Here is a 23,707-nt window from a genome sequence, read left to right as displayed (position 1 = left end):
TGCTAAAGATTCAGCTTCTGCTTTTACCTTGGGCTCATCTGTTATCTCTGATATTTCCAACCTTCTCCAACTTGAAAATGAATAGCTTTAACACTATCAATCCGACACTCCCACCTTGTGTTGCTCAAGGGTTTCACTGATAACCCGGGTACATGTTTGTTAAAAACTGCCCACGTCTTAGTTGATGCTGAGAACAATATGTAGATCCTTTGCAAGATCCCAACAAATGTTATAGCATCTGGACAACACTTGGCTACATCTCCGAGTAAAAGGTTATAATTGTGACATGCACAGGGTACAAAGAAAGATCTTGAATTATCCTTCAACAGTCGTGCTTGAACTCCAGATGTGTGACCTTTCATGTTGCTACCATTGTCATAGCCTTGACCTCGAATGTCTTTCACCTCTAAATTTAATTTCTTCAGTGTGTTTAATAATGTTTCATATAAATCTTCTGCCCGGGACTCTCCATTGCAGGCAAAATCTTTGCTAGGATTCTACTAAATAGAATAATACCTAGTGTCGCCGAGAATATTCTCCCAGAATCACAGTGCGGCTTTCGCGCAAACAGAGGAACTACTGACATGGTCTTTGCCCTCAGACAGCTCCAAGAAAAATGCAGAGAACAAAACAAAGGACTCTACATCACCTTTGTTGACCTCACCAAAGCCTTCGACACCGTGAGCAGGAAAGGGCTTTGGCAAATACTAGAGCGCATCGGATGTCCCCCAAAGTTCCTCAACATGATTATCCAACTGCACGAAAACCAACAAGGTCGGGTCAGATACAGCAATGAGCTCTCTGAACCCTTCTCCATTAACAATGGCGTGAAGCAAGGCTGTGTTCTCGCACCAACCCTCTTTTCAATCTTCTTCAGCATGATGCTGAACCAAGCCATGAAAGACCCCAACAATGAAGACGCTGTTTACATCCGGTACCGCACGGATGGCAGTCTCTTCAATCTGAGGCGCCTGCAAGCTCACACCAAGACACAAGAGAAACTTGTCCGTGAACTACTCTTTGCAGACGATGCTGCTTTAGTTGCCCATTCAGAGCCAGCTCTTCAGCGCTTGACGACCTGCTTTGCGGAAACTGCCAAAATGTTTGGCCTGGAAGTCAGCCTGAAGAAAACTGAGGTCCTCCATCAGCCAGCTCCCCACCATGATGACCAGCCCCCCCACATCTCCATCGGGCACACAAAACTCAAAACGGTCAACCAGTTTACCTATCTCGGCTGCACCATTTCATCAGATGCAAGGATCGACAATGAGATAGACAACAGACTCGCCAAGGCAAATAGCGCCTTTGGAAGACTACACAAAAGAGTCTGGAAAAACAACCAAGAGTCTGGAAAAACACAAAGATAAGCGTATACAGAGCCGTTGTCATACCCACACTCCTGTTCGGCTCCGAATCATGGGTCCTCTACCGGCACCACCTACGGCTCCTAGAACGCTTCCACCAGCGTTGTCTCCGCTCCATCCTCAACATCCATTGGAGCGCTTACATCCCTAACGTCGAAGTACTCGAGATGGCAGAGGTCGACAGCATCGAGTCCACGCTGCTGAAGATCCAGCTGCGCTGGATGGGTCACGTCTCCAGAATGGAGGACCATCGCCTTCCCAAGATCGTGTTATATGGCGAGCTCTCCACTGGCCACCGTGACAGAGGTGCACCAAAGAAAAGGTACAAGGACTGCCTAAAGAAATCTCTTGGTGCCTGCCACATTGACCACCGCCAGTGGGCTGATATCGCCTCAAACCGTGCATCTTGGCGCCTCACAGTTTGGCGGGCAGCAACCTCCTTTGAAGAAGACCGCAGAGCCTACCTCACTGACAAAAGGCAAAGGAGGAAAAACCCAACACCCAACCCCAACCCACCAATTTTCCCCTGCAACCGCTGCAATCGTGTCTGCCTGTCCCGCATCGGACTTGTCAGCCACAAACGAGCCTGCAGCTGACGTGGACTTTTTACCCCCTCCATAAATCTTCGTCCGCGAAGCCAAGCCAAAGAAGATATAAATCTTCTCCTGTGCTACTTTCAACCTGCATAAACTTTATGAAATGTTCATAAACACCTAAAGGAGCCAAGTTACCATCAGACACATACCTGTTCGTTCGAGACATTTGCTCTTGGTGACTCAATTCAGGTGTGCAGTGTAAAATTATGGTGTAGTCCTTAGCTGCTTTTACGCGTTTCAGTATCTCATTCAAAACAGCTGTAGCCATAATGTCTAGTAGTTCATTCTGAGTATCTTTTCCTAAATGGTGATTATGAATTTCGTGGGTTTTGACTTTTCGCAAATGTTCTTCAAGAACAGGGTCAAACTTTCCAAACAGCTCCCCAAGACCTAAAATATTTCCATTGTGTAGACTCTCATTACCAACTTTTTCCTCTGTTCTTCTAAATGCTAGATTTCTCTCAGCAAGAATCTGCGCTATTGCTACGAGCCTTTTGAATACTTGCTGCCAGTGCTTTGCATGTTCATTGATGATTATTTCAAGTTCTTTGTCAATTGTCTGTCCACTACAAAGTCTTTGGTGTAACTCCCAGAAACTCCATGTGGCTTCCAAATGGATTTTAGAATTTTCTTGCTCACACAACCTTGTATGAAGATTAGACCATTTCTTGAATCCACTTGTTGATAATGCACTGGTTGTGTTCTTAATAAAGAGTTTACAATAAAAGCAATAAATTCTATTGGCAGACTGAGAGTATATAATCCAAGGTCTTTCAACACTCCCCATTTGAAAGTTTCCTCTTACAGTGAAATTTGAAAAACACAATCCCTTTTCAATTCATGGAAAGTTGTTCACTTGAATAGGAGGACCTTTCATTGTTAAATATCTCTTACATCTTGATTTATGTATACTGGCCAGTTGGCTGGGTCATCATAAATGTTAATTACAACAGTACTCATAGATGATCCATCATTGCGTGATGTTTAGGCTTGGTCTTTTTCGGCTATAAGTGGACTTTCCACTTTGGTACTGTCTTCTGGTGTATTGAGATCATCTTCAATTTGATTCACAGCTGCGTCATCCTTTTCTAACTTGTTATCAATTTCATCATTGTATTCATCAACTGTAATTGGACTCAAGGCTGTATTGTCATTTTCTAAATTGTTTTTTACTTCATACTCAATACATGGGCGCTTCAAAGATGTGACAAGGAATCTTGTGATCGCACCTCGATGTTTTTCATTTTCAGCTACCTGAGCCTTGGCCAGTGCTTGTTTCTGGTTGCCGCTTAAATACTTAACGCCCTTTGTCTCTATCTCTGCTTGTGCTTGCCATGTAAAATGACATATAAATTTTAAGCTGCTAATTCTCTGGGCTATATTTTTAAGGTAAAAAAAGGTCAAAGAGTATATTTTAAAATGTTTAGACTTAAAATTACACAAAAAACTTGACATAAGCAATTTGTTATAAAATTGGATTCGACATCCCTGATAACATGTCTACGTTGTTCCAACAGTGGAACAATGTTGTCATCGTCGTTGGTACAATGTAAGAAACCAACATCTATCCCACTCATTTTGCTCGTTAGATTTATGTTGTTCCAACGTCTGTTGCTGACCTTGGAACAACGCACCCAACTCTCAACTTGTGAACGCCACATAACAGCAAAACAAGCGACCGATTCTGAATTTGTTGAATGATGACAACTTCGAATAAGGTAAGAATTGCCTTTTTTTAGTAACGGTTGGGTTAGTTAGGTTAGGTTAGTTAGTTAAGGTTACATTCCAGAATGGGGGGGTCACACTTTAATTTTGCCATTTTGTTTAGCTGATTTTCTAGTCAAATGTCTAGCACTAGTTTGTTGCCAGATATTTGGCTAGAAAATCGGTGGAAAAACTGATGCATGTAATGGAATAAATTCGCCCCCGAAGAAAACATTTTCCGCATGGTCAAGCTAAACCGCACCTGTTCCAAATCACCAAAAACATGAAATAGGCTATATTAAGCCCTGGCAGTGCAATAGCATAGTTAGTAACAGTAGCCTCGTACTATTTTGATACTAAATCAAACTACTGCAAAATTATGAAACAATGATAGAGGCAGCCTTGCTAAGAATATCTGGATCTTGTAAAGATGAATAACCCCGAGATGTACAGTACATGTCCCTATAGCTAAATAACCTTGTAAACCAGCTCGTAAAGTTGCAGGCTATAACCCCCACAGCGACCTAGCCTAGTAAAGATCAACTTAAACTAACCTAACTTCGGGGTTATTCATCTCTACAAGACCCGAATATCCTAACTAATTCCATCTATGATTGCTCATATTGTCAGAAATTCTACACTTAGGGCCTAGGCTATTTACGTTCAGGCTAACTGCTTAAGCCTAGGCTATAGGGTAGGCCCTAGGCTAGCATGACACTATCTCAATCTCATATTAAAGTGTAAGTTCTCTTATTGATTAGCCTATAGCCTGTTTTGATCCTGATAATAATAAGAGATGCTTCCTTAGCTCTGGAATACATCTATCTTACTGGGTGAAATTAATACAAAACATGAAATTTTTGGCTAGGGAGAGAAAGGAGGCCTATAGCCAGTAGTTTAATTGAAGACATATTTCCTAAAAATATTTAACTGAGATAATATGATCAATTAAGGGCAATAACTTCACAAGTTCTCAGACAAATCCCTCAGTTTATAAGGCCTATAGTATTATTATTTTCTTACCAGTTTAAACGAAGTCCATTACAGTGTTTTCTGCTCAAGGCCTGGGCTCAAACATGTGCACGGGGCCCCCTTGAGGCACGGGGCCCAATTTGATCAAATTGGTCAAATAGGCTTAAAACCGGCCCTGAATATACTAGTTGGAATTAACTATCAAGAAATGGAAAATATGATAGATCCTGGGATATACATTCAAATTGTACCTGTATTGACCTTTACACATTCCAGTGGAGTTGAGACAGAGTCCAGAGGAAATGGCCTAATTTGTATTCCCTCCAAGAAATGCATGCAAATAATAATTTGGTGTTTGTGACTGAATCTTGAATCAGTACGCCTGCCTGTCACTTCATCTCTGTGTTTGTTATATGTCCTTTTTTATTACTTTATTTCCGTACATGAAATAGTTTACATATTCTTTCAAGAACTCAAATTATGACGAGGAAAGTCATCTTTCCTGTCTAGGTTTCTTTCTTTTATTCTCATTGTTTATCTTGTATTTCTTTCTCTGTCCCATGAGTGACATTAATTATAAATTTCACAGGAGTTCTGCTGGTTCCTGCTTAAAGATAGAATGTTACGGCTCGTTCACTTTTCCAATGAAAATACAAGTGAAAATCAAATGATAGCTGAGGCAATTTGATTTAAGTGTAACTAATGATTTTTTTTAAAATAAGAACTCTAACTGGGATGTAGAATAACTGTCAAACTCGTAAGTTTATGATGTACTTTTTTATGTATTATGTTAATTACAATATATTCTAATTACAATTAGAATATATTAGTCTACTGGCCCATTATAGTCAGAGGTCCAATTCAAGGATATGGATGCTTTATTATTCACTTTTTAAATGAGAGGATTATATGTTCACATTCCTTTAGGGTATGGTATAAATTTTAAATATGATTTTTATATATATTTAATGAATATTGGCACTGTCAAAGCCAATGTTAGTTTTCTAGAGGACTGCTTGAGTGATATAGGAAAAAGTAGACTGAAAAATTAAATTATTTTAAAAATAAGAAAGACACTAATGGAATAGTGAACAATTGGAAAAGAACATTAAAAATATCATGAATTAGGACAAAGCATACCAGAACCCAAGTGGACCAAAATTCCAATAGCTATGAGATCACTGCTAAGGAGACAATATTGTTCTCACAACATGGTATTCAGTTTGAATTATTTCTGCCTCTTTTACCTATACTATTCCACCCAGAATTTAGCTCAAACTTCATACAAAAATTTAGACTTCAATAAAAACATTTTGGCTAGTAAACCATTGTTGATCAAGAAGGGTAAACTTCCAATACTCTTGATTGTATTCATCTTTCAAAATTTAGGTCGACTGAATGAATAAAAATTAATAGAAGCAATTTTCTGTATCTAGTTTTTCCAGATCATTTCAGATAATAGATGGCATGGTTAGCACAACTCTGTAACAGCACCAGTGTCCAGAATTGGAATCTGGTCTGCCTGTAATAAGTCTTTATGTTCTTCCCATGTCTATGTGGTTTCCTTTGGGTAATTTGATTTTTTCCCACCCTTCAAAAATAAATGTACTGGGGTTGTAGGTTATTTGAGTATAATTGGGTGGAATGGGCTCGTGAGCCAAAAAGGCCTGCTACTGTGCTGTGTGTCTAAAATTTAAATTTAAAAGTTTGCCATCTTAATTGACTGCAATTCCAATATTTAATCCTTGAATTTCAACTCCATTACACAAAATATTTGCTTGGCGAAATTGTTCAAAAATGGTAAATGATGATCACACAGATTGTCATGTGGCTTAATAGCCATCAAACTGCTATTGCTTTTAGTGAGTGTAATGTTAATGGACACTGAATATCTGCAGATTAGAGAGTCAACACAAATTGGGCGAGTTTATTATGAGCTAAAAAAGAATTCTGGTTGACCAATTTGTTGTAGAAGATGCATTCTTTTACAACAGACATGAGTGTTCTTCAGTTTCTCTTTTCGTGAAGCATGAGATGCAATTGTCTGCGTGCTATCATTTTAGGATTCACCCTCTCTCATAATGACTCTCTCGCTAAGATGAGTTCCATAATCCTGCTGTAGCCACAGCTTCCCTCTCCGTTAAGGAATGCAAAATGGCTTGAATTAGTGTCGCCTTCCTGATCTATTCCTCTGACTAATATGTTGGGGCTCCTCATAAACTACACAACAATTCAATGAATAATCCTTGCTAATTTCACAATGAATACATTATAATGAACAGGTAACCCTTGTCAAATCAAAGGAGATCATAATCTCTGAAGTGCTGCAATCTCACCTCCAATAATTTGTTCCGCCCCTCATTATAGGCCAGTCAATTTGTGTTCTGAATCATCCTTGTGTCTGAACTCATGGACATCAATAAATTTAAGGGAACTCACTCTGTGTCTGAAATATGATCAAGTAAAGACTTGATCATAAAGATTGTTATAGAAGGACAAAGAAAAGAAAGCACAAGGAGGAGTATTTACAACAATATTTTGCTTTAGTAAATATATGAGGAGGTCTGATATTAGCCAGGAAAACAGTACCATGACACTGTTGTACATCCATTTCTCAAGCAGCCTCTCAAGATCAAGGATGAATCAATAATTTATCCTAGTGGCTGAAGATATACTCCCTTATTCACAGTATGGATTTCATCTATCGCAATCTTCATTCTGTATCTGTTCCAAGAAAAATGCAAGGAGTGGAATCAATCACAATACATGGTCTGTCCAACCTCTCTGAAATTTTTGAGGCACTCTCCTCAAATTTAACTGCCGTAAAGGAAATGGGCATCATTTTAGATTTGCTTCATGGTGGTGCCTGCTTGCAATGATCCTCTAATCAACAGGTCAACAGCAAATAATCTCATTGAAGACCTGTTCAAAGAAGGTTATGTTATTCATCAGACATTTTTTTCCCCAATTTTTCTCACCACCATCTACAATAAACTGAAGGGCAGCTATTCTTCACGTTCAAAGTTAAAATGTCATGTATCTAATATAGTTGTAAATTAATCTAGTGTTTTAAGATTATTATAACTTTAAGGATTGCTCTTATTTTTTATGTAAATAATATTTCCTGGTCATCATTCTTATGAAATGATTAGGAGCAAGATTTCTGGAGGATGAACCAAGAGAAATAGGGATTAAAATGAATCATAATTACATGTCACATGGGCACCAGTATGGATCATGACCTCTGGTTGTTGACCCTCAGATAGCCTTGACCTGAGTATCAGGGAAGTTATGTACCATCTTGTTTTATTCGATCTAATTAAATTTTGTTCCATTTCTTCTAAATATATCCTGCCTTAGGTATTCTGGACTACAAGAAATTCAGCTTCACTTCTGCCAACTTAATTGGATCGGTGGTCAGATTGCTCATTCTTTCTGTAGACCTTGCTCTTTGTCTGTTCATGCAGTCAGTACTTCATTCCTGTTAAAGACTAGAGTTCCTTTAGCATTTTATCTCAAGTCCCCATTCCTGTCTGACTCACCAGTAATATTTTCCAGTCCCTGGCACTTTCTGAAGCTTTCTGAGACCCCAATCCACAACTTCCAGGTGATAGTCCCTGTTCCAGCTGCTTAACTGCAGGTATGGTTGTGAGTGCTCCCATTCACCACACAACATGCAGCATTTACAATATACAGCCTGCTCTGCTTTGTTTAATTTATTTAAATCGTTAATACTTTGCACATTCTTTATTTTTGGTTTTCTATTTGGAATCATGCATTTAATACTGTAATAACAAGCTCATTTTGGCTTCAACTGCAATCACAGTGATGTTGTTGGTTAGTACAGAGGCATCACAAGTTCAAACCTGATCTCTGGTGCAGTCTGCATGGAGTTTGCACATTCTCTCCATGACGGCCTCATGTCAAAGTGTGTTTATGGCTCAGGTACTTCTTGGTCATTGCTCTTCAGTTCCAAGGAGAACAACAGTCATTTATTCACATTGCTAAAGTTCTCCAATGCTGGAATTATTTTGTAAAAATCTTACACACATTCTCTCTCTCCAAAGCCATCACCCCTTTCTCACAGTTTGACACTCAGAAATGAATAAAATGCTCCACAAGCTAATATTTAATAAAATTCATCGTGGCATTTTGCTCTTGTGCTCTACAATAAGGTATTGCATGCACTTTTAAAAATTAATTTCTCAACAATGCATTGCTACCGTCAAAGACCCATGCACATATAACCCTAGATCTCCCGTCCATTCAGGTTTGCACGCTTTGACTTGTCTCTTATTCTTCCAACCAAAATGTGTCTTGGTTGGACCACTTCTTGGTTTCTGGGGATGCTGAGACCCAAAAGGCCACACAGAGCTCACTGAACAAATAAAAGTGTGCTTCCTCAACAAACCAGTTGTTCAGGGTCAAATTTATAATTTTTGTGACTAATTCCCACTCTTTATCCCAGTGTTCCAGCTTGGACACAAGTTGCACAGCTCTTGCCTCTTATCCCAAAGCTTCTCCTCTGATCAAGCTCTTTCTGTTGACTCCCACTCTTCATCCTCCTGCACTTCATCTGAAACTCATCAGTGATGTCTGTGGACAGGAAAATTCCTTTCCTTTTTTTTCCAAAAAGGGGTGAATATTAAACCCAATAAACAGACAAGTTAGTTCTTGAACCAATCATTAAAGACAAAAATAGATATCACATGGATATGTGTATTTCAATTGCAGAAATATAGCATAAGCTTATTGATCACGTTGCTTCTAATTACAGGCTGTCCCCGGGTAACAAGCAACCTCCGTTTTACAGACAACCAGATTTTGTTCACAAGTCAGAAAATAGACAGAGATCACTTGCTAAAGTAACCATTCTGCCTGGGAATTGTAATAACTCAATGCACACAAGACTCATCATAAAGAAAAATGACTAAAAGTGGGGAGAGGGGAAACTAGTTCTGCCATTTGTAACAACAAACGTTGCATTCATTGGACTTTGACTGTAATATATTATTGCATGTATGAGTTTCCATAACCTGGGGAAGACCTGTAACTTGATCTGATTTTTGATAGAGAAATAGAAAGGGTCAATGAGGAAAATATGGCTGATGTATATGTTTGCTTCCAAAAAAACATATAATAGCCTTGCCTTTAAGATTGAAAACCATGGGATAACAACACTTTAAAAGATTAGCTATGTAACAAGAAGTAGAGAGTGGTAGTGAAAGATTGTTTCCCAGCTTGGATGGAGATCCCCTGGGTCAGTACTAGAAGCATTAATTTTCTTAACATATATTAATGCTTTGTATGTGGATGCCCAGGACACAATAACCAGGTTTGCAGTCACAAAGCTTAGAGAGTACAGTGAATCTGGGGAGGGGGTGCAGACAGGCTGATAGGGGTGAGCAGTCAGTTAACAGATGAAATTCTTTGCTGAGACACATTTTGGTTGGAAGAATTAGAGACAAGTCAAAGGGTGCAAACCTGAATGGACGGGAGATCTAGGGTTATAGGTGGTCTTTGACGGTAGTAATGCATTGTTGAAAAATTAATTTTTAAAAGTGCATGCAATACCCTATTATAGAGCACAAGAGCAAAATGCCACGATGAATTTTATTAAATATTAGCTTGTGGAGCATTTTGTTCATTTCTGAGTGTCAAACTGTGAGAAAGGGGTGATGGCTTTGGAGAGAGAGAGTGTGTGTAAGAGATTTACAAAATAATTCCAGCACTGGAGAACTTTCGCAATGTGAATAAATGACTGTTGTTCTCCTTGGAACTGAAGAGGTTGCAAAGGGGTTTGAATGCAGCTTGGCTGCTGGTTCTAAAGAGAATGATGTTAAATTATCAGCAAATTAACTCAGCTCAATGTCTGAGCCACATCAACAGTAAAATGCCAAGCTATACAATCCTTCACATTAGAATGAACGGAAAATAAACCCTAAAAATTCTGTAAGCTGGTAATATCCTGAATTAATTAACACATTACTCTTATTGTTGTTGAATTTTATTTGTATATTTTGAAATGTATAATTTGGTTGGTTCCCAATCCTGTGAAGGTACAATAGCATCCAGAAGGAAAAGGGAACATGAAGCACAAGGACACATTGATTAGATTGGAGTCTCAGTGCCCCCTATTTTGCTTTAAGCTGTAATTTGTGAAGTTATCAGTTCTGAATTATTAAACAGTTTTAGATATAAATAATTCACTGATCAACAAATAAGGTGACAGGCCATTAATCACTCTGTGTACTTGTTTGTCAATGTTGCACTGATGTCTGGGTCACAGTACTGGTCCCACTGAGGTCTGCACATTTTCTCCTGCAATTTTTCCCACTCCCCTTTGGCAGGGGTGGGCAGGGGGGTGGAGGGTGGTGGCAAGTACTGCCGATTTATTTAAACGTTTAGTTTGTGGAGTGGACAACTTTAAAGATGTCTCTTTCTTTATGAAAATGAGAACAATTCAGATGAGCATGCTTTTGCTAACCTTCCCTCAATCCATGCTGAATTTGATGTTACAACTTTGGCAAAGGACAATGGGGTTTGGATGGGGTTGGGGACCATAACAGTGCTGAAGTTCATTTTAAAATTAAGCAGGTGATTCACTAGATGAATAATTCAGAACCCTGGGCTAACCATCTAGAGATGGGAGTTCAAACCATCTCCATGACAGCTCTGGTATTTTAATTCAGTTAATAATTTAGCATTAAAAAATGATCATGAGTAATGAATCATAAAAATCCTTCAGAGGAGGACTCTACTGTGCTTAATTGATCTGTCTGATTTCATAGTTCCATGGCATATCCATGTGGTTGGCCATTAAGTGTTCTTTGAAATGGCAATAGCAAGCCAAGGTTGCCAAGTAAAGGAAAATTAGGGATGAATGCCAGAATTTCTAATGAAGGACAGCTCCTAAAAAAATAAATAATAAAACAATGTGTTAACTTTGACTGATGATTCCATCGATAACTTTTCGATTAGCATGCAATGCACAGGCCACATTGTCCTGACCTCTGCACTCAGCACTGGAAAGCAGATCTCAGAAATGAACTCACGGTCAGGAAAATACACAGCTGTTTGGAGACACACATGAGAGTGCAGATGCTGTAATCTGAAGCAACGAGCAGTCCTCTGGAGGAACTCAGCAGGCTGAGCAGCATCAGTTGGCGTTTCAGGCCCAAACCCTTCCAGAGCCCCAGTGAAGAGGTCCAGCCTGAAAAGCCCACAATTCTTTATCTCCTACCAATGCTGCTTCCTCCCCTGAACCCCTCCAGTGGATTAGTTGATCCACAGAAGATCACCCACTTCACTGCTGGACTTAGCAACGAGTCCTGAAGCTCAGACAACCTGAACTAAGGGGCTGAATGGACTTTGCATCTGACTTCTCAGCTCTCTACGAGAGATACTGAGAACATATTTTTTTCCTCTTCATTTTAATTTTTGAATATAATTTTAAGCACTCAAAGGAACTTTAAGTACTTTTATTAAATATTAAAATAATTTAAATCCATTTGAGTAGTTTATAAATGCTCTTGATCATTAAAACTATTTAAAATGTTCAAAGGACTTTAACAGTAGCAATCTGCCAAAAGATCATTTTGGCCTCTGACCTGCAGCCTGAAACTGGTTTTTGTTGATCTGATCCTTTATGCCAGAAAAAATCAGTGTGTGTATAAGACAAATGTAAATGGTGAACAGAGATAAGAGGTCAGATTGAGCCAATCTGGCTCAATGTTTCCACACAACTCTATGTCAAAGCAATGCTCTGTCAAATTTGCCATTGATTGTTACAAATATGAATGAGTTGCTTTAAATTCACTTCTAAATTTTAAAATGTCATCCAACTTGTTCCAATGCACTGCCTAATCCAGTGATGTAAATAAACATCCCATTTTAATTTTTAACATATCACCTTTGTCTTAACCCCCCCTCCCCCACCTACACACACACAAACACACACAAACACACACACACACACACACACACACACACACATACATACACACACACACACATACACATAGATGATCCCTCTTTCTGTGTTTATGTTCCTGCAACTCCAAATTGATTTATGAAAAATGTGTTGGTTCCCGAGTGGGAATTGTAAATGGGCTATTCGACAACAATGTACTTTGTAATCGGGCACTATCTTCACCCCAAATCATTTCTGGCAGGACTGGGGTTGAGCATTGACATTCATGGACCGTTGTAGTCCTTGGTGTTCATTGGGAAGAGGGGAGAGCTGCTGCAGAGCAGCATGAATGCTGGAACTTTTGAATGCTTTTGAAAATTACCTGGAGTTGATATCAAAGATGAGAACAATCCTGTCAACTCTCTCAACTTCAAACATTTTGTTTCATCTAACTTAACTAACCTGTGAACAGGTTTATACAAAATTTTAATGCAATAAATGTTTCTTCATTGTGGCATTGTACAAATGTTTCTCTCAGATCTAAATATATGACATGTATTCACCATTTGGAAATTTCCCAACAACTTGTCAAGTGCTTTGCATTTCCCATAAAGCAATGCTGTCTACTACATGGTTATTTTTCATATTTTCCTACAAATTGCTCTATGCTGTTTCATTTTTGCATGTTATATAAATTCCAGACAGTCTATAGAACATAATTCAGCCACTTGGCCGACCAAATCAATGTGGTCATTCATGCTCTTCATGATGCACCTCTATATTTGCATCTGCCATCGATATCCTTATGCTTCATGGGTCTATTTCCTGTCCTTTCAGAAAAGATAATGTGATCTCTTTGGCTGTTTAAAGTGTTGACCAGGCTAGATTATGACCAGGGGTGGGAGTTCTGGAATTGGGAATAACTATTTAGGAAAGCTATTTATAGTGAGAGAAATTTCTTCAGTTGTCACCTGAGAGATTTCTCTATATTCAGTCATCATTTACCATTAAGACAGCATGCTATTTCTGATTGTAATGGAGGATTTAGACTAGCTTGTGTGGAGGGAAAGCAATTTAATAGCCTTTGAACTAATTGGTCAGACAAAGATTAGAATCTCTTCTAATTATTTATTGTAAAGTGAATAAAACATGTTTATTTAATGTTAAATCAATAGCTCACACTTATAAAAGCATCAAAAATATACTTTCAGAGCTTATAAACATTAGCCATTGCAATATATTATGAGTAAAATCTCCAGTAGCTAGTATAAGTAATTGTAATTATACTAATTAACTTTGTGATTTCTTCATTCCTGATTCGAATAATGCTTTAATCTCAGCATAAAATTCCAATATATCATGAATTTACATTAATTTGTGGTTTCTAATCTAAGTACAGGTCAAGTACCCCTTACCCAAAGTTCCAAAATCCAAAATGCTCCAAATTCCAAAACTTTTTGAATGCCGACATGACGCTACAAATGGATGGCAGTTTGTTACCAAGCCATCATCACCATCAGACCTACGTGCATTATTCACTTTTTTTGCCATCCAGAATTTCCAGAAAAAAAAGTGAATAATGCCAGTAGGTCTGCATTGGTAGATGATAGGTTTGGTAAACAAAACTTGCAATCCATTTTGTAGCGGTCATGTCGGCATTCAAAAAAGATCTGAAATCTGAGAACTTTCTGGTTTCCTGAACATTTCAGATAAAGGGATACTTAACCTGTACTTTCAAACCTAATTCCGTAACAAGCCTCAGTTCTTTCCAAGTTCTACAGCCACTCAACGCATTTAATGCTGTCATTTCTTTGGACTGATTCACAGATCACCTGTTAACTGAAACTAACAAGCCAAATGAAGTAATCTTGAAAATTTATTTTGTAACAGGTCATTTTGCCGTACATCTCAATTGGCAGCTTGGCCTCTGCCAATTAGATGGGATTTTATTTTGTGTTTAAAATGTGTGGAAATTTGCATCACCTACCTTTTCGGGAAGGATGGTAATCCCTTTGCTGAGACTGGAGCACGTCATACACGCCTGACACCAATCCTTATGAAATGCTGATTGGATAGCTTCTCCAAATTAGACAGCAAAGATCAAGCTAATTCAAGGAGTTGAGCATGTATAGAAAATCTGAATGCTCTCAACAGAAGGAACCTTCTCCATTCTCTGCTTTCCCCTGTCATGTTATACTATTTGAAACACTCAGATTTAGAGTGCACTTTTCATAGTGTCACATGTAACTTTCGCATTAGTGATTGATTGGACAAGTGTTGATTTACAGATTAGTTAGGGGTTTCGCCATTGGCTACCTTTGGGGTTTCAGAAACAGAGGTTAATTTGGGCTTAGATTAGTTTTAACCAGACATGATGGGCCGTTGTGACCATACCTCAAGCCCTTCAGTAAAGCTGAGAGGGGCAGGTGGTCAAACACAGTTCTGAGATGAGAAGGGAACTGAAGGAGGCAGGGGAGAAATTCAGGAAGGAGACGTTGTACCCCTCATTCTCCAAGATCACTGCACAATGTAGAGAGCATTCTGCTTTTCCCAGTGGGTCCTCACAGTTAGTTGCCACCTGCTGCAGTTACACCTGCAGCTGCACAGCAGGGCCTGAACCTCATTGCTTAGCAACAGTGAGAGTCACTGCTGCAATGAATTTCTATGCCCCCAGCCATTTCCAGGCAGTTGCTGAAAAGATTAATAACCTCTTGCAATTTGCAGCAGTCTGCTGCAGTAGAGAGGTTACAAAGGCTCCCTGCTGGAGTAAAATCATTTTTCCCCACCTCAAGTGGGAAGCAGACTGCAGAGTGTGCAGGTTTGAGGATAGTGGGTTTCCCTGAGATACCAGAAATTGTTAGTTGTTCCCACATCATGCTGGAGATGTTAGACTCGGATCTCAAGGTATTGAGGACCCCCTCAAAGTCCATCTCCTTTCTGACTATATCACTGACCATGTATTTTGTTATCAGACTCCTAAACAACTCTCACATTCACAAAATAATGTTGTCCATGCTCCATTCTAACTCATCTCTTTCTGTAACTCTGAAGTCTACACTGATTTATTTGCTGCACTTGTGTGTGGGTTGACTTGCTGGACAGCACACAAACCAAACCTTCTCACAGTATCTCAGCCCACATAACAATTAATTTGAGCAGTAATGGGTAGCAGCCATATCTTCTTTATCATGTCTGCAGTGCCTATCAGTCATGGCATTAGACTAAAGCAGGTTGACATGGCGGCAAAGCTGAACTGTTCATCAATTAACTCCTCACATCTGACTGCTGCATTGTTTAGGTGAGGCAAGGTGGGTCCTCCAGCTGTTGTTTGACATGGGACAATCACTCGAGCAGTCATACAGTTTCATTAACTGGAGGGAGAGGAGCAGGGGCAGTGAACAAAGAAACACCACCAAAAAAAATCAGGCAGTTAGTGAGAGCCTGTTAATAGTCTGGAGAAGAGAAGTCTGAATTGAAATACTTCACAGAAATCACAGTCACAATTGTAAGCGTCTGGGCTTGGGCAACCTTCATGGACTCATAAGTGGCTTGAAATAAGACATATCGCACAAAGGCCTTACAATGTGAATCGAACTACCCTTCCCTGGTGTTCAAATTGCTTTTGCTCAGTGTCTTGTCATGGTTAGGGACCACGAGGATCACCAATGACCAGATTTTAAACTGGACCAGCAATACAATCATGCTTCGGCTCTGGAGTTGATTACCTTTGAGCGTGCTAAACGTGTGCTACTGATAATAGTAATAATTCCCATTGGAATCTTGTAAAAGAATGAGTAAAATTGGAAAACTGTAAATGAAAAGTAGTGTAGCAGTATTCAACACATACATTTACTCCATAAAGTGGACCCCTGTGGCTCCTACTGGGAATTAAGTGCAGAAATCATAGCATCTGCATCATTTCCAGGGCATCCCCACATCCCCAATACAACAAACTGGCGCATTCTATGCCTGATCCATTGTGGTGTAAGTTGATCAACGGACCATAATTTCAGTGTGAAGCTCACGAGTGAGTTTGAAAATAAGTTGTGATCAATGAATAGAGCTACAGTGAATTAGGTTTAATGTTCACCATTGAAAGGAAAGGCTGTGAAGCACTTGGTGCAGGAGATTGCTGTGACAGTCTGGACCCTTTAATTGCCACCTCATTCCAAAATCATGCAGTGTGTGCTCTTGTACTTTGTGTAAATAACAAAGGTTGTAGGTTTCTCTCAGAAGCTTTAAATGTTCTGCCAGCCACAGAGGAAACACAGTTTTGCAAGCTATGAATCATTAGTAGTTAGGAAAATGTCAGCTACTCCAAGGTGAATTGTACTGGGAAACACTGGAGCTAATTTTCCCATTGTCTGAAATTGATCCTGAAATAATTGCCAGTGCAATCGAATGTGTCCAAATATTCTTCATCTGCATAAAAAATAAGCAATAGATCTAATTTCTAGGAACTTGTGTGGCTTCAAGAGCAGGTTACTTACGAGTCACCGCAACAAGTAACTCAATACAAAGTCCTTCCACCATTTATGCTACAAAATTCATGGGGTGATGAAATTCTAATTCCTGGCTTGAATTAGTTAAATTCTAACAACAGTGTTGGAAACTCGACATCACCCAGCATAGATCTAAACTTTTTTTTTTCGTATAGATTCTGTTTTATTCAAATAGAAAGCAAGCTCATTGACCATGTGATTTCCCCATTCTCGCTGGGATTGAGATGCTTCATGCTGTCTATCATGTCATGTGGAAGGTTGGAGCTGGACATATAATACTCCTTAATATCTTTTTTTCATCATTCAATACAACATTTCTGTGTGCCCAGCATTTGGCATTTGTCTACAGACTAGTTCACCACAATCCTTATTGCCAGGTGTAGAGATAGGGTTCTCTGCATCCTGAGGAGCGCAAGGAATTATAGAAATAGGTGCCCTTCGAGCCAACACTGCCATTCACTGTGATCATGGGTGATCATCCACAATCAGTACCCCATTCCTGCCCTCTCCCCATATCCCTTGACTCTGCTATCTTTAAGAGCTCTATCTAACTTTTTCTTGAAAGCATCCAAAGAATTGGCCTCCACTGCCTTCTGAGGAAGAGCATTCCACAGATCCACAACTCTCTGGATGAAAAAGATTTTCCTTAACTATGTTCTAAATGGCCTACCCCTTATTCTTATACTGTGGTCTCTGGTTCTGGACATCCCCATCATCAGGAACATGTTTCCTGTCTCTAATGTATCCAATCCCTTAATAGTCTTATATGTTTTAATCCGATTCCCTTCCAGCCTTCAAAATTCCAGTGGAGTCACTCCAATCTTTCAACATATGATAGTACCACCATCCTGGGAATGAACCTTGTGAACCTATGCTGCACTCCCTCAATAGCAAGAATATCCTTCCTCAAACTTGGAGACCAAAACTGCACATAATGCTCCAAGTGTGGTCTCACCAGGTCCCTGTACAACTGCAGAAGGACCTCTTTGCTCCTATGCTCACTCCTCTTGTTATGAAGACCAGCATTCCATTAGCTTTCTTCACTGCCTGCTGTACCTGCATGCTTACTTTCAGTGACTGATGAACAATGATACCTAGATCTCATTGTACTTCCGCTTTTCCTAACTTGACACAACTCAGATAGTAATCTGCCTTCCTGTTCTTGCCACCAAAGTGGATAACCTGACATTTATCCACATTAAACTGCATCTGCCTACTCACCCAACCTCTCCAAGTCACCTTGCATTCTCATAACATCCTCCTCACATTTCAAACGGCCACCCAGTTTTGTGTCATCTGCAAATTTGCTAATGTTACTTTTAATCGCTTCACCTAAATCATTAATGTATATTGAAAATAGCTGTGATCCCAGCGCTGAGCCTTGCAGTACCCCACTAGTCACGGCCTGCCATTCTGAAAGGGACCCGTTAGTCCTTACTCTTTGTTTCCTATCTACTCACCAATTTTCTATCCGTGTCAGCACCTTACCCTCTATGCCATGTGCTCTATTTTTGCCCACTAATCTCCTATGTGGGACCTTGTCAAAAGCTTTCTGAAAATCCAGGTACATGACATCCACTGGCTCTCTTTTGTCCATTTTCATAGTTACATCCTCAAAGAAACTCTGGAAGAGTAGTCAAGCATGATTTCCCTTTCATAAATCTATGCTGGCTCAGACTGATCTTTTATTGCTATCCAAATGTGCCACTATTGTAATTGACTCCAGCATCTCCCCACCACTGATGTCAGGCTAACTGGTCTATAATTCGTGTTTTCACTTTCCCTTCTTTCTTAAAAAGTTGGATAACATTAGCTACTCTGCAATGCACAAGAACTGATCCTGAATCTATAGAACATTGGAAAATAATTAATGGTAAATGGGACCAAAGGGTAGTTATGGGTCATTCACAATTCCCTCTTTGCTGGCCACCCATAGAACATTACAGCACAGAAACAGGCCACATCGGCCCTTCTAGTCTCTGCCAAACATTTTTTTTCCTAGTCCCATTGACCTACACCCAGTTCATAGCTCTCTATACCTCTCATCCATGTATCTGTCCAAATTCTTCTTTTCCCCTTTCACTCTTAACCCATGTCCTCTGATTTGTATCTCACCTACCCTCAGTGAAAAAAACTTACCTACATTTACTCTGTCTATCCCCTTCATAATTTTAAATACCTTTATCAAATCTACCCTCATTCATCTATGATCCAGGGAATAAAGTCCTAACCTGTTTAACCTTTCCCTGGAACTCATTTCCTGAAGTAACATCCTAGTAATTCTTCTCTGCACTCTTTCTATCCTATTAATATCTTTCCTGTAGTTAAGCACACAATTCTCCAAATGTGGCCTTACCAATTTCTTATACAACTTAAACATAATATCCCAATTCCTATACTCAATATTTAGAGTTATGAAGGCCAATATACTTTTACAGCCCTATCCACCTGTGACACCACTTTCAGGGAATTATGTATCTGTATTCCCAAATCCCTCTGTTCTACCACACTCCTCAATGTCCTGCCATTTACTATGTATGTCCTTTCTTGGTTTGTCCTTACAAAATGCAACACTTTGCACTTGTCTGCATTAAATTCCATCTGCCATTTTTTCAGCCCATTTTTACAGCTGAACCAGATCCCTCTGCAAGCTTTGAAACCTTCTTCCCTTCCATAATGCCTCCAATTTTAGTGTCATCTGCAAACTTGATGATCCAATTTATCACATTATCATCCAGATTATTGATATAGATGAAAAACAACAATAGTCCAAACATTGATCCCTGAGGCACTCCACTAGTCACAAGTCTCTAGTCTGAGAAGCAATCATCCACCACTACTCTCTGGCTTCTCCCATTCAGCCATTGTCAAAACCAGTTCACTACTTCACCATGAATACCTAGCGTCTGAATTTTCCTCATTAACATTCCATGTGAGACCTCATTAAATGCCTTACTAAAGTCTATATAGACAACATTCACAGCCTTCCTTTCATCAACTTTCCTTGAAAATCTTTAGAAGATTGGTTAAATAAGACCTACCCAATTTAGACTATTTGGATTTAATAGATAATGGTGCATCTTGAGAATGAAGAGAGTTGATGACTAACATGCTAAAGAACATTTTTAAGGATGAAATGGGAGGTGACAACTTTGACAAAATTGCTATCACTGAAGGGTCAGTGCTGAGCAAACTAGTTGGTCTAAAGGTAGATAAGTTCACTGGTCCCACAGGAATGCATCCAAATGTACTAAAAGAAATGGCAGAGGTTACAATAGCAGCATTGTTGTAATTTTCCAAAATCCTCAAGACTCTGCAGGTCCTGGCAGATTGGAAAATAGCAAATGTCATGCCACTGTTTAAGCAAAGGTAGATAACTAGAGGACAGTTCGCTTAATGTCTGTAGTTGGGAAAATGCTTGAAGTTATCACTAAAGAAAAAATAGCAAGACATCAGGATAGAAACTTTCCAAAAGGGAGACACAGCATGGATTCAGAAAGGCCAAGTAGACAGGAAATTTGCAGATACTGGACTCTAGTCAAGTATACAAAAGTGTTGGAAAAATTTTGGATCATGCAGCATCTATAGAAAGCAAAAGGCAGTTGACTTTTTGGGCCTAAACCTTTCTTCAAGATCTACTGTGTAAGGGGTCAGGTCCAAAATATTGACTGCTTTTTGCTTTCAATGGGTACTGTAGGAGCTGCAGAATTTCTCCAGCATTTTTGTGCATTGATGCAGAAAGGGCAAGACATGTTTGCCAAACTTGCTAGAATTCTACAAAGATGTAACAAGTGGAATGGATAAAAGGCAACAGGTGAATAAGGTAGACTTGGAAAAGATGCTGCACAAAATACATACATAAGAAGGAACGGAGCTGGGGATAGAGGCTGGTTAACCAAGAGAAGGCAGAGAGTTGGAATAAGTGAGTGATTTTCTGGATGGCAATCTGGGGTGAGCAGGGGTTTGTTCTAGACTCGCAACGACTCACGAGATACATCAACAAACTGGAAGAAGAAATTGAATGTAGTGTGTTTAACATTGCTGACTACGCTGAATTGAGTGGAAAAGCAAATTGTAAATGATTTAGAGAGCCTGTAGAGATATATCTAGGTTAAGAGAGTGGGCAAGGCTCTGGCAGATGGAGTACAATGTTGGTAAATGTGAGATCATCCACTTAAAATAGTTAAAATGGAAAATAAGATCATATTTAAATGGCAAAAGATTGCAGAGGGACTTGAGAGTATTTGTGGATGAACCACAAAGGTTGGTTTGTATGTAAAAGCGGTAATCAAGAGGGCAAATGCTGGAGGGCATTTAAAAACAGGGAGGTTCTGGTGCAGCAGATATTTGGAGCACTTTGTCTGGGAGTCCACCCTCTAGGAAGAGGGTCATTCTCCACCTTACAATCAAAGTCTTCAGTGCAGCTTTGGAAAAGTCTGACTGCCTGCTGTAATAAACCATAACTTCAAGTAACTTTCAATAGGATAATTTCTGGTATGTTGGACTGGACAATAAATAAGTTTATTGGATGCTAGCTACTGATGTCATACCCATTAGGTCAAGGAGTAAATTTTGCACATCTCTGCACTATCAAGTGAGCATGCATTATTTATACATGCTGATCCCAGCACCATCCATTCTGTACATCTTTCATTCAGATTTATCGTAGGATGTGTGACTGAATCCAAATATTTGAAATTTGATTCTACTCACAAAAAACTGGTGGTAAGATAAATATTCTTTAACCAAAATGTAAAAGTACTTGGTTGTGGGCAATAAGGTAAACTGGAAATGGGAAACTGTCTGCATTCCAGTATAACCGTGAGCTTTCAAAAATAAGATGTCTTTAAAATATTAAATCTTCAAACACAGCTATTTTTGATACAGCTAATACATGGTACATCACAATTATTTCAATACTTACTGCTTATAGAGTTGAATTCTACACCATTCTTGAATATTCAAATGATATGCGTGATTTAACACATAGCAAACTTAAACATTGAAGTGTTTTTTTTGATTTGAGTGGTGTCAACTGAATCAGTGAATCCAGCCTCAATTTTAACATTTAATAAAAATTTGGGCAAGAACAGATGGGAGAGGTATGGATGGATAGGGTCTGGGTGCACGTTAGTGGGATTTGGCGGATTAATAGTTTGGCACAGACAAGAAGGACCAAAGGGCCTGTTTCTGTGCTGTAATATTCTATGGTTCTATGTATTAATATTCCTGTTGCTTTACAGCAACAACATGTGCCACAAAAATAGTTTTAACTTCAAAGCTAGAACAGTATAGTGAAGAACAACACTCTGCATGTCACTGGGTTTTCTTACCTGGAACCATTAACTGTTCATGCTTCAACTTTCCATTCTCTAGTTCACATTGTAATGCAACTTCCAACATAGAACTGAAAGGTCACTATTATACACAAGGAAAATTAAGCAAATGTCTTGGTTGCCTTACAGTTCTTCTAGTTCAACTACTCCAATAAATGAACATGTACAACGAGCCAAAGGGCTTTTTATTGTAAATTTAATTCATTTCTCTAGACAACTGTGAAATTTGCCATTGACATTAGTCATTACCCCAAGGCAAACTAAAAGATGATCTCAGTTAATAAATGATCCTTAACAAGGAACACTTCTATCCACTGTGATAATGGCACATGCACATTTTATTAATGCAGGCTAGCTTCCTGCCAGAGTCATAGGATTCTCAACTATTTGGTGTCTGCTTGTTTCCTGTTCCCACTCGTGATATTAATAATTATGCAGTGAGATAATTAGCAACGCAAAGAGTCATTCCTACCAGCTTGCAGCTAGATTTTTTTTTCGCTTGTTAACCTTTTGGGAGCAAAAGTGACAAGCTCAGTCAAATAACCAACATAGGTTGAACTTGCAATGTCCAAGAAGGTTAACTATCTGTGATAGCTCTTGTCTTACATGAAAAAAATGTGTGATTTTATGATTTCAATTCTCCAGGTAATAGCTGCAAACTCAGTTAAATAATTTAGCTTTTGAATGGTAAAACACCTAAAATGTTTCTCATCATCTCTGGGTGATATTTGATTGTTTTCACATGATATTTAAACGTTTGACACAACTGAACAATTAATTCCATAAATATTATTCTTTGGTATTCCAAATGAACTCTACGTAAAAGGAGAAAGTCAAATAAAGGAAATTACATAAACTAAGTTACAAACAATAATCTCATGTTTGCCCATTCACTACTTCACAAAATCATAAAAAAACATATTAATGAAGTAAAAATACTTAACATGCATGTTTTGCCTTCTTCTTTTCATTGTTTTGAACTCTTAAAGTAATAGGGCACAAAATTAACGAGAGAACTGTTTCATTGTATTGAGGAAATAAGCATTGCACTCTGGACACAAAGCATGAGGTACAGCATTTCAATAATTGCTACAATCTCCCAATCACGAAATGAAGCACCTTGTATTTATCTTCATGGGAATTAACAAAATTGGCTTCAAAGCCATTTTTAAATAGGAATTCATTTCAAACTCCATGCACATTCCATTAAGAAACAAAAACACCTTTTCAAGGACATTCATTAAATCCTTGAAACAGTAGTGTGATAAATCAAAGAAAAAAAATGAAGGACATGCAGAAATGATCTTACAACTTGAAATTC

The 23,707-nt window shown here is 38.9% G+C and overlaps 1 protein-coding gene across 9 annotated transcripts in view; it reads right to left on the bottom strand.

Moving 5' to 3' along the window:
* Window positions 1-23,707, bottom strand: part of LOC138739315 (PC3-like endoprotease variant B) — an 827,554-nt gene that overhangs the window by 713,593 nt on the left and 90,254 nt on the right. The window lies entirely within an intron of this gene.

Source organism: Narcine bancroftii, chromosome 7 (assembly GCF_036971445.1).
Source record: "Narcine bancroftii isolate sNarBan1 chromosome 7, sNarBan1.hap1, whole genome shotgun sequence".
NCBI lineage: Eukaryota > Metazoa > Chordata > Chondrichthyes > Torpediniformes > Narcinidae > Narcine > Narcine bancroftii.
Note: the sequence above shows the minus strand (reverse complement) of the source record. Positions and strands in the feature narration are given on the sequence as shown.